This window comes from Morus notabilis, unplaced genomic scaffold (assembly GCF_000414095.1).
Source record: "Morus notabilis unplaced genomic scaffold, ASM41409v2 Scaffold727, whole genome shotgun sequence".
Lineage (NCBI taxonomy): Eukaryota > Viridiplantae > Streptophyta > Magnoliopsida > Rosales > Moraceae > Morus > Morus notabilis.
Genome location: NW_010366508.1, coordinates 77866 through 94365, shown reverse-complemented (window position 1 = coordinate 94365; position 16500 = coordinate 77866).

Genomic DNA, 16500 nt, shown 5'->3' with positions numbered 1-16500 from the left:
CAGTTGAGTGGGGCTCGTCTGAGAATCTGCTTTATTAACTCCTAATCGAGATCCACGTCACCCACCCCGTTTTGGGGGGGGGGGGGGGGGGGGTGACAGGAGTGGTATCAAAGCCCTAGGTTAAGAAACCCCAGGATTGTACATACATGTGTGACATCTGTTATCCACTGAACAGTCTAGTTTTATTTCAGTTAAAGCAAATAACGCCTTGCCGTAGGCCCGCTAATCAACCGGCACAACAGAATCAGGGATTTCTGGATGCCATCTATGCTGCCTTTTAAGGTATGGCTACTAAAGCTCAAAACGAGCGGTCAACCGGTTGATGATAAGAAGCAAGGGTACATCTGGAAATTTAGGCGTGCGCCTATCCCCTCGTTTAATAGTGAGGGAGGACCCCAGGAAGCACAGTTCTGGTTAGACTCCATAGTCAAGCATTTGAGTACTATGGGAGTCCCAGATGAATATTGGGTGGAATTTACGGTATACAAGATGGAGGGCTTAGCGAATACTTGGTGGAAACAAGTCAAGAAAAGAATAGATGTTACAGCACTGACTTGGGAGCAATTTGAGATACTGTTCAATGAGCAGTACTTCCCTTAGAGTTATAGGGAGGAAAAAGCGCTGGAATTCATGTCTCTGCTGCAAGGTGACATGTCTATAAGGGAGTATGAGGCCAAGTTTAATGACCTGTCTCGGTTTGCGCCATCTTTGGTGGAATCTGAACACCTTAGATGTCTTAAGTTTGAAAATGGTCTCAAGAATTCGATGAGGAGGTCATTGGTGGCTTTAAGCATTCGGAATTTCTGGGATTTGGTAGCTGCTGCTACAAGGGTGGAATAGGATAACTTGGCCTATCACCAAAGCAAAGAGGCAACTGGTTAGGTCTCTATCTCCGGTAGACTTTTTGTTTCAGGTGGGCCACAGCGGAGTGGTAGAAGAAACCACAACTAGGGACAGACGGTTGGAGAAATGACAAGCAGTGGCAATAGTTCGTCAGGAAGTGACAGAAATGCTCCATACGGGCCCAGGTGTCACCATTGTGGGCAGGTAGGTCATATTAGGAGGAATTGTCCTAATCGACCGCGGGCTCAACAAGCCCAAAGTGACGCTTCTTACAGTCAAGAAGAGCCACCACCGTACATGCCACCATATCAGCTACAACAGATGTCATACCCTCCTGTGCTGACTTATCAACCACCTCCGTATACACAATTGCGGTCTCAAGTGCCGAGACCGGTACAACAACCTCCGCCACAACAGTATAGGCCTCCGACCCAACGGCCTAATATTGGTGACAGGGGGAAAAGGAAAGTACATGGACAAGCTTATGCCCTGGCAGGAGGCAGTTCTGGGAGTCAGACTAGCAATGCGGTAGTTGATAGTATGATTCTAATCTCTCATTCTTTTGCTCACGTGTTGTTTGATACAGGTGCCAAACACTCGTTTATATCAAGTTTTTTTGTTCAGGCTTTAAAACTGAAATCTGAGAATTTAGAAGTCCCGATGACTTTGAACTCCCCACTGGGATGTGTGGAGGTGTTGAGTGTGTAAATCGGGTGAAATCACGATTGGCGGTGAGTGATTGAGAGCAAACTTGATTATCCTTCCGATGAGCCTGTTTGACATGATACTCGGAATGGATTGGCTGTCAAGGTACGGTGCGATTGTTGATTGCTACCATAGAAAAGTAACTTTGGTGATGAATTCTGAAACAGTGATATCTTATCAGGCGGATATGAACCCAGTCCTGGAGAAACGACCGTTGAAGTACAGCGTTAGGGGACGGATGTATTTTCTGATGAGCTACCTGGTTTGCCGCCAGATCAGGAGATTGAATTCTGTATTGATTTGGTTCCAGAAACGGCATCTATTTTCATTCCTCTATATCAGATGGCTCCGGCAGAGATGAAAGAATTAAGAACGCAGCTTGAGGAGCTGACAGAAAGGGGTATATCCGGAATAGTACTTCCCCTTGGGGTGCACCGGTGTTATTTGCGAAGAAGCACGACGGATCTCTTCGGTTGTGCATTGACTACCGTCAATTGAACAGGGTGACTGTGAAGAACAAATACTCATTGCCAAGGATCGATGAGTTACTCGATCAATTGGGTGGATCACGGTTCTACTCTAAGATTGACTTGAGATCTGGGTACCATCAGCTGAAAATCAAGAAGGAAGACATTCCGAAGACTGCTTTCAGAACTCGATATGGACACTTCGAGTTTCTTGTAATGCCTTTTGGGTTGACGAATGCCCCGGCTGCATTCATGGATCTAATAAACCGTGTTTTCCGGCCGTACTTAGATCGGTTCGTGATCGTCTTCATTGACGACATACTGGTTTACTCGAAGGCTTGAGAAGAACATGAGCAGCACTTGAGAATTGTTCTTCAGCTCTTCGAGAACACCAGTTGTATGCAAAGAAGGAAAAGTGTGACTTCTGACTGACAGAAATGAAGTTCCTTAGACATGTAATTTCAGGACAGGGAATTTCTGTTGATCCTTCCAAGATTGAGACTGTGTTACAATGGGAAAGACCGAAGAATGTAACGGAAATTTGCAGTTTTTTTGGACTTGCAGGGTACTATCGGCGTTTCGTGAAAGACTTCTCGAGTGTTGCTGCACCGATGACTCGATTGACCAAGAAAGAAGTCAGATTGCAGTGGGACGCCGAATGTGAAAATGCTTTTCAGGAATTGAAGGTCAGATTGACGAGTGCGCCAGTCTTGACTATTCCTGATAGTGAGGAACCATATGAGGTGTATTCTGACGCCTCGGGGAGTGGGCTTGGCTGTGTCTTAATGCAAGAGGGACGCGTGGTAGCGTACGCATCTCGCCAATTAAGACCACATGAATGGAATTACCCCACTCATGATTTAGAGCTGGCAGCGGTAATATTTGCTCTGAAGATATGAATATGTTATCTCTATGGAGCAAAGTTTCAGATCTTTTCTGACCATAAAAGTCTGAAGTACTTGTTTATTCAGAAAGACTTGAATCTCAGGCAAAGGAAATGAGTGGAGTATATGAAAGATTACGACTTCACTTTGCAATATCATCCTGAAAAAGCTAATGTAGTGGCTGATGCCCTTAGCAGGAAGACGACAGGGACTCTAGCGTCATTAGCTTTGGAAGATTGGAAAAGGACTGAAGTGGTGAGTGAGTATGATCTTCAGTTCTACGAAAATCATAACCAACTTATGGTGTATAATTTGATCTCTATACCGGATATTGTGTAACAGGTTAAGTAGAATCAATGGCATGATCCACACCTCTAAGGAATTTGGATTCGGATCCAGAATGGAGAGCAATTCGAGGATTGGAGAATCCGAGAGTATCGAACCTTGTATTTCTGCAACCGCATTGCTGTTCCTAAGGCGGGTGATGTAAAGAAGACGATTCTGCAAGAGACACACAAATCGAGATATGATATACATCCGGGAAGTACGAAGATGTACCAGGACCTGAAAAGACAGTACTAGTGGAGAGGCATGAAAAGAGACGTTCGTGAGTATGTCTCGGAATGTGTGACTTGCCTCCGGATTAAAGCTGAGCATCAGAAGCCGGTGGGAGAGTTGCAACCTCTTCCTGTCCCTGGATGGAAATGGGAGCACATCACTATGGACTTTCTGATGGGGTTACCGAGAACCGAACTGAAGCATGATGCCATCTAGGTGGTGATGGATAGGTTGACAAAGTCTGCACACTTCATACCTTTCCGTGCGACGTATTCTCAAAAAATTCTGTCAGAATTGTACCTGGAGCACATCGTGAGACTACACGGAGTGCCATTGTCTATCACGTCAGATCGTGACACGTGTTTTAATGCAAGGTATTGGAGGAGTTTCTAGGAAGGCATGGGAACAGACTTGAACTTCAGCACAGCATTTCATCCTCAGACTGATGGGCAATCTGAAAGGATTATTCAGATTTTGGAGGATATGCTTCATGCTTGTAGTCTGAAATTTGGTGGGAACTGGAAGAAATACCTGCACCTAGCCAAGTTTGCTTATAACAACAGCTATCAGGCCAGTATTAGAATGACACCGTTTGAAGCTCTGTATGGTCGTCCTTGTAGGTCACTTGTGTGTTGGTTGGAACCAAAGGATCGACTGAGCACTGGACCGAAAATCATTCAAGAGAATAATGAGAAGATAGCTGTGATTCGGGAACGACTATTGACAGCTCAAAGTCGTCAGAAGAGTTATGCTAACAGAAGGCGTAGGCCTTTGGAATTCTAAGAGGACGACTTTGTCTTGCTGAAGGTTTCCCCACGCAAGGGAGTTGTTCAGTTTGGTGTGAAAGGGAAACTTGCACCAAGGTATGTGGGACCATTCTCGATCGTGCAACGAATCGGAGTGGTGGCTTATCGGTTGGCTTTACCGCATGAACTATATCACGTGCATGACGTGTTTCATGTCTCTATGCTTCGGAAATGTCAACCTAAGCCAGAAGCAGTAGTGCAGTGGTTTGACGTTCCGATACAGTATGACGCGTCATACGAGGAGGCACCAGTTCAGATTCTTAATCAGAAAATAAAGAGTCTGCGTCATCGTGAGATCCCGTTAGTGAAAGTGTTGTGGCCGCACCATGGAGTTGAGGAAGCGACATGGGAGCTTGAAACGACGATGCAGGAGCAGTATCCGCATCTGTTCACACTTTGAGGTAGGCTTTAATTTCGGGGACGAAATTGCTTAAGGGGGATGAAGCTGTAACACCTTGAAGAATTAATTGAGATTAATTAAGGTGATTGAAATTATTAGTGTGCCTAATCGAAATTATTAATTGAGTATTAATTAATAAATGTTTCTGACACGTGTGAGTTTAAATAGTTCGAAGGTATTTAAATTATTCTCAGTAATTTATTTTAAACCAGAAGTGTGGATTGGCACATTTCTGGACTGTTGTTTTAAAATATTGTACACATGTCCTTTTCTTTTCTTTTTCCTTTTTCCTTTCCTTTTTCCTTTTCCTTTCCTTTTTCCTTTCCCTTATCGTGCATCTCTCCTTCTCACTCTCTCTCTCTCTTTCGCTCCCATGCATCTCTCTCTCTCCCTCTCTCTCATTTTTGTCCCAAATCAAACGGATCTTGAACCAATGAAGGATTTAAAGAATTTTTCAACGTCAAGAGAAGGATTCGAGGTAAGATTACTGAAAGAATCTCTCTTGAATCTCGAGTTTTTGAATTTCAAAACTTATTTTGGTTCAAATCGGATTTTGATGGTTTTTAAGTAAAACTAGAGTAGAAATTGGCGCTCTTGGGTTCTTTGGACTTGTTTTAAGACCTAGAACCCAGATATAGTGGTTTCCCTTTGAAATATCTCGATTTGTGACTGGATTTACAGGTTTTTAGACTGGTTTCTGAGAGCTTCTCTCGCGCAACTGATTCCACCAGTCAACCTGTCCGGTCGACCCGATCATATGGAAACCGGTCGACCAATGCGGTCGACCGGTCCGGTCGACCGGTGTGCACACTACCGGTCGACCGGTAGTGTTGCACTGCTCTGTCACCGATCGACCGGTTGACACGGGTTTGACCCTGTTTGGCCTAAAAATGCTGTTTTGACCACTGTTTTCGGGGAGAACTCAAATTAGCTTCATTTGGGGGCTTGAGATGAATGGATTAGCATCTTTAATCCTTATTTTGAGATTGAAAACCCTTGGAATGATACTTTGAAACATGAAAATGGATTAGGGCACACTAATAGAAAATCTTAGATGGAAATTGAGATTTTGATTGCTTTAGGAATGAGAATTAATCCTAAAGTGTTGTTTTGCATCAGCGACCGCTGAGGATTCAGACTAAAGGGGCTTGAGAAAGCGGAAGCCGAAAAAGGCAATGCTAGTCCCAGGTTTGATCGTGTGATGTAGGATTTCTATCCCTTTTCCTTGTGAGCCTGTTTTCAAAAAGATTTTGGCCTTTGAAATGTTTTAAAGAAAGGGGTTGGTTTGCGAAAGAAAAACTCTTTGAAAACCATGGCTTGTTTAGTCATGGAACCTCATGGCTTGTCCAGTCATGGGGCCCGCGGCTTGAGTAGTTCGTGGGGTCATAAAAACGATTTCAGAAAAGTTAATGAATGATTTCTTAAGCAAAGAGATCTTGTAAACTGGTAAAAGAGTCTATTGCTGTAAGCCTAGATAGGATGCGGAGAGTGCATCCTCGGGGGCAGAATCCGAAACTCGGACCGGGTAGGCGAGGCACTTGTTAGATAAGTAATTTGTACTAATTACTTGCTGAAGCCTGTAATATGGAGATTTTACATTTATTTCCTTTGAGAAAAAGGATGTGATGTTCCGGCTGTCTGTTGGACCTGAATGTCTATTTATTTACGTACCCATTTATTTATTTACTTGCACTTTATCTATTTATTTACTTTACGTCTTTGTAAATAACATCCTACTGGGCCTTTCGCTCACGTTTTATGTTTTAAATGTATTAAACCCCTCCCAGGAGATTCTAAGAGCGGTGCACAGTAGCTGAATATTTGCTACGGAGCAGCTGAGTTATGCTGCTGTTGGAATCAAGTGAGGATTGTGGTCATCCTCTGGGATAAAATGTAAGGAATTGAGAATTCTATAAACTTATGTAATATTTACTAGACTGCGGTCGATGTCTGTTGTAATGATTATTTACATGAGCATGTATGTACGATACTGTATGTCCTGTGGGGTGGAGCCTTGTATGTCAAAGGCTCCGAAATTCTATAATTTATTTATATATTAATGCAGTTGAGTAGGGCTCGTCTGGGAATCTAATTTATTAATCCCTAATCGAGCTACACGTCACCCACTCCGTTTGGAGGGCGTGACAGTGAGTGGGATTTGTTGTTATCCCATGCTGAATTCGCCTGCAATCGTTCCACAAGCCAAACTACTGGTTGTAGCCATTTGACGCTGTCTATGGAAAGAATACTGCAAGTCCTCTAGATTTGACTCCGTTAGCCATCGATAATGATTTTAGTGGGGATGTCTAAGAAAGAGCAAAACAAATCAAGAAGCTTCATGAACAAGTGTGAAACAAGATTCTAAAGCAAATGCAAAAGTACAAGAAGCAAATGTACAAGCATAGGAAGCAAGCAGCTTTCAAAGAGGGAGATAAGGTATGGATACACTTGAGAAAGGAACGCTTTTCCAATTGAAAATTTCCCAAACTCCAACCACAAGCTGATGGACCTTTCAAGGTGTTGTGATGAATTGGTGAGAATGCTTACGAAATCGAGCTACCGGGAGAATATGGCGTTTCAGCTACTTTCAATGTGGCAGATTTGTCTCCTTACTTGGATGATGACGAACCCCTTGACTCGACGTTGAGTCCTTTCCAACCGGGACAGAAGGATGGAGATCAGAGTCCAAGTCATCCAATTTCTACTCTAGGCCCAACATCCATTCAAGATTCAATTGCAGCCTTGGTGACATCTATGCGTGGCCCAAGTTTTGGAAAGCCCAGAACCAAGAGAAAGAAGGGTTCAAGGGTGCTCTAGGAATTGTTTCTTCAAGTTATTTAATTGAGTATTAAAATTCACTTTGTGGGCGTTTTGGCTGATCATAGTCAGTTTTTGGAGGCTTAAAAGGTGTGCTAAGTGTGTTTTAAGGGGATTTAATTGTGTGTTTTTAGTAAGTGTAACATCGGCCTTAGTTATTAAGTTTTTATGGCTGAATTTGTGTGTGTAACTTCAGCTATAAGTGTGTTGGCTGAATGGGAATTTGTTTGCAGTTTTTTAGTAGTCATTAGTGAGTGTTAGTAAATGTGAGTTAGTGGCTGGCTAATTGATGGTTTGTGACTTTCAGCCTTTTGTAACTTGTGTTTGGTCATTGAAGGGTAATTCCAATGTTATTTATATGCTAATTTTTGGATTTGTAAAGGCATGAATGCTCGAATGAAAAACTGAAGTAAATTTCAGCCTGAAAATACTTAAAATTATTATCTCTTTGGTGGATTCCATTGAGTGGTGAATTTTTCTTTCTTTCTGCATCTTAAGGTGGTGATTTTCTTATAGTGGTGAAACATTTTTATCCTTTAAATTCCTCTCTAAAAAAGGAAAAACAAAAGAAAAAGCTTCCAGCCTTAATTCTCTAAAATAACCCAAACATTTCCAGCCCATCCCAAACACTTTCCTGCATCCAAAACTCGACATTTGTTTCTCAAGTCCTTTAAGGAATGCGGTATCATCAGTCAGTCCCAATGACACTGTATTTAAGTATTGGGGTTACCACGTTACGCTTATTCCCATTCTTTATAGCCATATTAGCATCTAGCAAATTTAAAAAATAAAAAATAAAAAAAGATTTAAAACATTCTAAACATATCATGAAATCCTTTAACAATTCATGTTTTTATTTTATTTTCATACTTCATAAACTTTTCAAGAAGATTAGCAGTTCATAACATTTCATTCACATCACTAACAATTGAAAAAAAAAATAATAATAATAACGGACAAATTACACGTTTTTCTCCCGAACTATCTATAGACCTTATCACAGAATGCCCCCCGAACTTTAATTTTACCTATTTTCCCCTAAACTTCTACAACTCTTGCAAATTTTCCCCTCAATTAAATTTTTGGCAGAAAATGTCACGTGAAATGAAAAACTAACTGAAAAAATTCCTTATAAGGCACGAAAAACGTGTAATTTATTCCAAAAAAATAAAAAAATAAAAAACATTAGGTGCGTTTAGAATTGTTTTTAAAAACGTTTCCGCACGTCTTTTAAAGCACGAAAACGAAAACGGTGTACAAATCGCGTTTGTTTAATACAAGTTTTGAAAACGGAAACGAAAACAAAAAAAAATGTATCATATATACTTTTTGAGTTTTCATGACAAAATAAGTAGAATTCCTACTTACCTCTTATAAAGAATAGTGGAGTCCACCGTTAGGAAGGCTTGATCGTGCTTGCCCTATTGTCCATTTTAAATCATTTACATTCTTAGTTTTCCATCTCAAGTTCATACTATTCTAGTATAAACATTCAACATAGGTAACTACGTAAAACATGTTTAAAAATATCTCCAAGTGATCAAAAGTATTGAATAATAGAAATATACTCAATATAGCATCATACTAAAGAGTTTAGACAATTTAAAATTCTTCTAAAATAGGTTTTATTCACAATCAAAGTCAGAACATGGTGGCTGTCCACAAAAATTCCTGGAGCAACACCTAAACTTCGAAAACTCACCAAAACTTCATTTTAAAACATATTTGGCCCAAATTTGGAGAATGCCCGATATGTCTACTATAACTCCACAATATTTCAGCTTAAAAATTAAAGTAAAAACTGGGAAAACAATCTCGTAATCCAACCTGCCTGTTAGTAAAATTTCAGAACCTTCACTCAAACATTACTACAAACACCTTGCATGCAACTTAATAAAGCACATAAAACCCAAGCAAGGCTAATTCCAACCTGCCCAAAATAGAAATTACATACTTCCATAAAGTAGAATCATCATCCAAATCAATCTCTATCCTTGATCTTCATCATTTTTTCATTTTTCCTCAAAAACACCAAACACCCACTTTTAAGAATGTGCTCATAACTAAAATTTGTCAAATAGAAAAATTTGCTTAAAAGCACCATACTTTTAGCTTCAAACAAGTTTAAAGATCACTAAAGATGATAATTTGAACCTACCTTAGGTAGATTACAAAATTTGGCTCCAAAAATGTAGAAAACCCCCCACTTTTAGCTCAAAATAGCTTGTAGAAGAATAGGTCTTTGATGGAATCCGATAATGGGGTTTTGAGAATGAGCTTAAACCTACATTCTTTGACGATTTTAGGGGGTTAAAAGGCATTACAAACTTTGACTCCAAAAATGTAGAAAACCCCCCACTTTTAGCTCAAAATAACTTGTAGAAGAATAGGTCTTTGATGGAATCCGAGAATGAGGTTTTGAGGGGAGCTTAAACCTACATTCTTTGACGATTTTAGGGGGTTAAAAGGCTGGTCTTTCTCTGGGTTTGAAGTATGCAAAGCTTTTGGAGAAGATTTGTTAGAGAAGAAGTTCTCTTTGGAGCCGTTCACTTCGTATACTACACTGGAGGAAGCCCAACTCGAGTGTGAAATTAGGCTGAGTTACGCGTTCACGAAACGCAACTCGAATTTTAAATTTGAGTAATAACTCGAGTCGATGAGTTTTACCGACTCTGTCTGTTCACTTCGCTGATTCGAGTTTATAATTCGAATTGATATGTAATTTTGTGTGAGAGCTTTTTACTGTAACAAAAAAGTTAGATGTGACTGTTTCTGAGAGCTTTTTACTGTAGTAAAACTCGAATTATAAACTCGAATCGACGAAATGAATGGGGCCTTTGTTTTTTAGAGACTTCGAGAGAGCAACATGTGGGAAACCAAATGAGAGAGTAAAATCTGATTCAATTTATTTATTGTTTATTTTTTTTATTTTTTTATTTTTACATGGGACAGGCCGCATCAAAACCACCCAAGGACATCAGTAAATCAAGTTTCACAAATTATAAAAGTTCCCCAAAATAACTCAGTAATTACACTAAAGCCTTAAAACATATATTCATTACAAATAGATTCATGGCAAAATTTTATAAAACCCTTCCATAATGCATTAGTACTTTTAAATTCCTCTTACATATAGAAAATATCGTGAGGACCAAGCACAACGATTAGCGTTTCCTCTGACGACTATCAACTATTTTCTGCACAGTTACTTAAAACTGTATTGTTAAATGATCCCATAACACATTACTTATAAAAATACATTCCATATAAAAACAATCATTACCATAACTAAAATACTTAGTAAAATTTTATTCAAATGCTAAACATTTTAATAAGAACTAGTCATTAGACTACTTAAATTTTAGTTTAGATCGACATTACAACTCGGGTCAATGATCTAGGCCTGAAAGTCTATTTAAAATGTACCAGTCTGTTCAATTAGTCTTTTCTTAATTGCCTTATAAATTTCAGACTGAACCGACCGTGGTCTGCTGGACTCTCAGACTAGGTTGAGTCTAGCTTCTCCTCACTCAAACTAGGCCAAGCCGGATTTCACCATTCAAATCATCATATGAACCACATTTACAACTATAATAGTAAATAATCATGTTTTTTCTCGGAAGAATGTCCCAACTTAGAGGATGTTTTCGTCTGTAATTTTTTTACTAAAACATATGGGGTGCATTTGGAATTCGTTTCAAAATTATTTTATTTTTTGTATGAAAATGGAAATGAAAACGTTTTCAATCTCAGACATAAATTATTTTTAAAAATGTGTTTGGCAGTTTTATCAATAGATTGGTTTCAATATAAAAAAACTCATTAATGTCTCTCTCTCTCTCTCTCAGCTCGAGAGAGGAGAAAATGAAAACAAAAAATAAAAAACGACTAAAAGTCGTTTTTCATTTCTTTCCCATTTTACACTAAATAAAAAAAGCGTTTTCATCTCTCTTTTTTGTTTTTAATTGTATCAAACGCGAGTCTTTTTTATTTTTTCTTTCTCAAAAAACGTGAAAAATAAAAACAAGAATAATTCCAAACACGGCAGTAATTTTATGCATTGATGGAATAAGCTTAAGAGCCCATTTGTGATAGCTTGTTTTTACTTTTAAACACTAAAAGAAGAGAAGTTATTACTCTTTAATTATTATTTTGATAGTGTATGGAAAAAGGCTTTTTAATTTCAAAAATATCTTTTGAACTTGTTAGCTTAAATAAGTAAAAAGCTCTTAATGTGCTATAAAAAATAAGATAATACAAGAATACAGATATAATATAATTTATTATTCACAAGTAAAAAGGTTAAAATGTAAATAAATTTTTTTTTTTTTTTTTTTTTTTTGTAAATAATGAGAGAGGATTTGATCTCATCAAAGCATGCTACACAATTGCCAACGTCCAATGAGACTACAAAGTCTATTTTTAATCAAGATCTAAGACAAATTATTATTATTAGTGCCTCTTGAATTTTAGGATCATTTTCAATTTATCTTATAAACTTTAAAAATTCTCACTTTATCACTTAAATATTGAATTGTTCCCATTTAATCACTTTGAATTGGATCTTTTGAGGGGAAAAATTTGAACAAATAGCTTGAGAACAAAAAGTCATCGTACCAACTTAGATCTCGTACTAGGAAGGATTTTAAATTAAGAAGATCTAAATATTTTCTCTTGGGTTGCTTCTTTACTGTATTGTCTTATTCTGTTTAGTTTCTTTTTGTTTTCTTTTTAATGAATATCTGCTTATTCAAAAAATAATAATTATAAATGGTGCACGCCATCGAAATCAGGTTCTGTTTAAAAACATTTAGCAGCTGAAAAGGATAAAGGCATCCTCAAGTAATTGAATCAACAAAAGGAGATTAGTCTACATGATAATTACTGTTAACTTGAAACTAGAAACGGAACAGAAGCAAATTATAAAGATTAAAGTATAAAAAGATGAGTAAAGCTAGAAGGGAAACTCGTAGAAATCCCTTTTACATAACTAGCTAGATAGGTGTATCGAGTCCCGCAGATCTCCTTTTGTCTAATTGTGTAAATAATCAAAGTCTCTTATTATAAGAAATTAGTGCATGAGAAGATAACACAGATAATGTTGCAGAGCACATAAAAGCCAGGAGGGTCATGATAACTGATACACACGACCATCATTATTATAAATTTTGCTCGAATCCATGGTTCTACCAAATACTGCAGCAGTGATGAGTGAGTATTTTACTCACAAATCAATATTTTTAAGATTTTAAATATTTTTGTTAGTTTAATGTGTTTTTATTTTGTTTTTAGGTTGAAGTTAAAATAGAATAAAATGAGTGAAAATTTGATTTTAGAGCATACTTTTAGTATTTGGGGTACAATTCTTTCATCTGAAGTCTAAATGATGTGATCTTATTGGCGTTGGAAAGATAAGAGATGGAGCTACAACTTTCATGAAAAAACCAAAGACTAAGTCGGCCATATAGAAGATCAGACACTTGATGCATCGAAAAACTCATCTACTGCAGCGGATTTCCTGCCTGAAAGCAGGAAAACTACACACCCGCTGCAGCAGGAAATCCATCCGCTGCAGCGGGTGAGCCTGCGCCACTAGGGTTTTTCAAAAATCCTAAACGGCGTTGCAGTAGGAAAATTATCCGCTGCAACGCCTCCACGCATACTGTAATCATTTTAAGACCTCTTTTGTATTGATTTTGAGGAGGTATAAATAGAAAATATGTTGAGAATCAAAAGGGCTCTTTAGAGACTTAAAAACCCAAAACCTTAAAGAGGAGAATACAAATATTCAAGGGCTTGTTTTAAGATCTAAAGGAATATTGAAGATTGCGGAGCTAGATTGGCATCTAGTTCTTTATTCTCTCTCTCTATTTTAGCTTTGAGTTTGTGTTATTCTCTTAAATTTGTGATTGATTATGGATTTAGTTTTTGGTTTGTTTATGCATTTTGATTTGGGATTCTTGATGTCTTGTTCTAGCTAAACTCTTAGAGCTAGGGGCTTAATGTAATTTTAACATTGCTATGCTTTGAATATTTTAAGTGCTTGTTAATGTGATTTTCACTTCAATTCATTTGTGTTTCTCTATGTTAATAGTTCTAATTTGTGTTTTTAAGAATTAGAGATATAGATGTGTGGATTTAAGCTGGGAAGAGTTACTTTCACATGTTGAGATTTGGGAAACACAACTTAGAGTTATTTTCACATGTTAATCGGTTAGGCTAATACGGATATTGCTTAATACTATTTTACTCGCCACTTGGGAGAGGAAATGAAATTATTTTCGAAAACCTAGACTAATGAGAGTGAAATAAATTGATGAGCCTAGGAATTGGATATCAACATAGCTTAGTAGAAAGAGATCAAAGCCCCTAACCACTTTATTATCATCAGAGTTTCCTTCGATACTCATATCCAAATTGCACTTTTATTATTTATTTCTTTCTTTTAGTTATTATTTTTATTATTTTCCTTTGTTCGTTACTTATTCCGGTCGTTTAAATAATCTTAGAGCCGATCAATTTCGGTAATTCACGAAAATTAAACACATTCCTCGTGGGATTAACACTCTTATTCACACTTTCTTAGTTGAGACTGCAACACTCACCTAGTCTAACCTTAAAATTACTTAGTTATGATAAGTGTCGTTACTCTTTTAAAACTTGTTTTGAACTTACCTTGAGATTTCTTTAGATTGGTAACATTAAAATGTGGGACAAATTTAAACTTTTTAAGACTTTCTTTGCGCAATGGTACAAAAACATGATTTTAGTATTTCTTTTAATTGATGTCCCATATATACAATATAATACATATATCAAAATAGATCTGATAGTTCTTACAAATAAAAACAAGAGCATAGTAAATAGTTAGTAACTCAGGGCCTCAAACAGGTCAGCATCGTCCATATACAAAAGTCATGGTACTAAGGATGACACCAGCCAACCACCAAAATAATGTATATCTAATGTCGGGATGTGTCTTCATATGCATTACCATAAATAAGTGAGCTAAAGCCCAATAAGTAGAATAAATGCATGAATAAGTAATTTGAACATATAACATCACATCTTAACTTCAGCCTTTCCTATTGTTCTATTTTCATTTGGTATAACATTAATTATTCACTTTGTTACCTTTTCATTTCATCACTTATATGCACAATTGTCGTGGCTAAATCATTTTCTTTTTTTTTTAGACCTTATGGCCATTATTAATAACATCGTGTATCTCCCAGAGACTTAGTGGTCCCAGACCTTATGGCCTTCACAATGATAATCATATGTCTCACAGAGACTTAGTAGTCCCAGACCTTGTGGCCAAATAAATATCATATGTCTCCCAGAGACTTAGTGGTCCCAGACCTTGTGGTCCTCGACCTTATGGCCAAGTAAATATCATATGTCTCCAAGAGACTTAGTGGTCCTTACTATCCCCATCGGGATTGTTTTAGCCTTATTACTAATCACTACGAATTATCACTCCTTTTATTACTTTGGATTCGAACTCAGATTCCTTGGAGATGAGAATCTTGCCATTGATTCTACTTGACCTGTTGCACAAGAGCTGGTACAAATGTCAGATTATACACTATAGCCTGGTGATAATCCTCGTGATACTGGAGGTCATAATCGCTCACAACCTCAGTCCTCTTCCAGTCTTCCAGAGCTAATGACGCTAAAGTCCCCAAGGTCTTCCTGCTAAGGGCATTAGCTACCACATTAGTTTTTTTCGGATGATACTGTAGCGTGAAGTCGTAATCTTCCATGTACTCCACCCACCTCCTCTGTCTGAGGTTCAGATCTTTCTGAGTAAACAAGTACTTCAGACTCTTATGATCAGAAAGGACCTGAAACCTTGCTCCATAGAGATAACATCTCCATATCTTCAGAGCAAATATCACCGCTTCTAACTCCAAGTCATGTGTGGGGTAGTTCCGCTCATGCGGTCTCAATTGGCGAGATGCGTAAGCTACAACACGCCCACCTTGCATCAAGACACAACCAAGTCCAACCCTCGAGGCGTCTGAGTACACCTCATATGGCTCCTCGGTATTAGGAATAGTCAGGACTGGTACACTAGTCAGCCTTGCCTTCAATTCCTGAAAAGCATGTTCACACTCAGCGTCCCATTCGAATCTGATTTCTTTCTTGGTCAACCGAGTCATCGGTGCATCAATACTCGAGAAGTCTTTTACAAAGCGTCGGTAATACCCCACGAGTCTGAGAAAGCTTCGGATCTCTCCCACATTTTTCAGCCTTTCCCACTGTAGCACAGTCTCAATCTTGGAAGGGTCCATAGAAATTCCTTGTCCTGATATCACATGGCTAAGGAACTTTACCTCTGTCAGCCAGAAGTCACACTTCTCCTTCTTCGCATACAACTGGTGTTCACGAAGAGTTTGAAGAACAATTCTCAAATGTTGTTCATGTTCTTCCCAAGTCTTCGAATACACCAGGATGTCATCAATGAATATGATCACGAACCGATCCAAGTACGGCTGAAAAACACGGTTCATTAAATCCATGAATGCAGCCGGGGCATTCGTCAACCCAAATGGTATTACCAAGAACTCGAAGTGTCCGTACCGAGTCTAAAAAGTAGTCTTCGGGATGTCCTCCTCCCTGATTTTCAATTAATGATACCCAGACCTCAAGTCAATCTTAGAGTAGTACTGTGATCCACCCAACTGATCGAATAACTCATCGATCCTCGATAGTGGGTATTTATTCTTCACAGTTACCCTATTCAACTGACGATAGTCTATACACAACCGGAGGGATCCGTCATGCTTCTTCACAAATAAAACCGGTGCACCCCAAGGAGAAATACTATTCCTAATGTACCCCTTTTTCTGCTAGCTCTTCGAGCTGCTTTCTTAATTCTCTCATTTCGGCAGGTGCCATCCTGTAGGGAGGAATAGAAATAGGTGTCGTTCCCGGAACCAAATCAATGTAGAATTCAATTTTTTGATCTGGCGGTAAACCTGGTAGCTCATCAGGAAATACATCCACGAATTCAT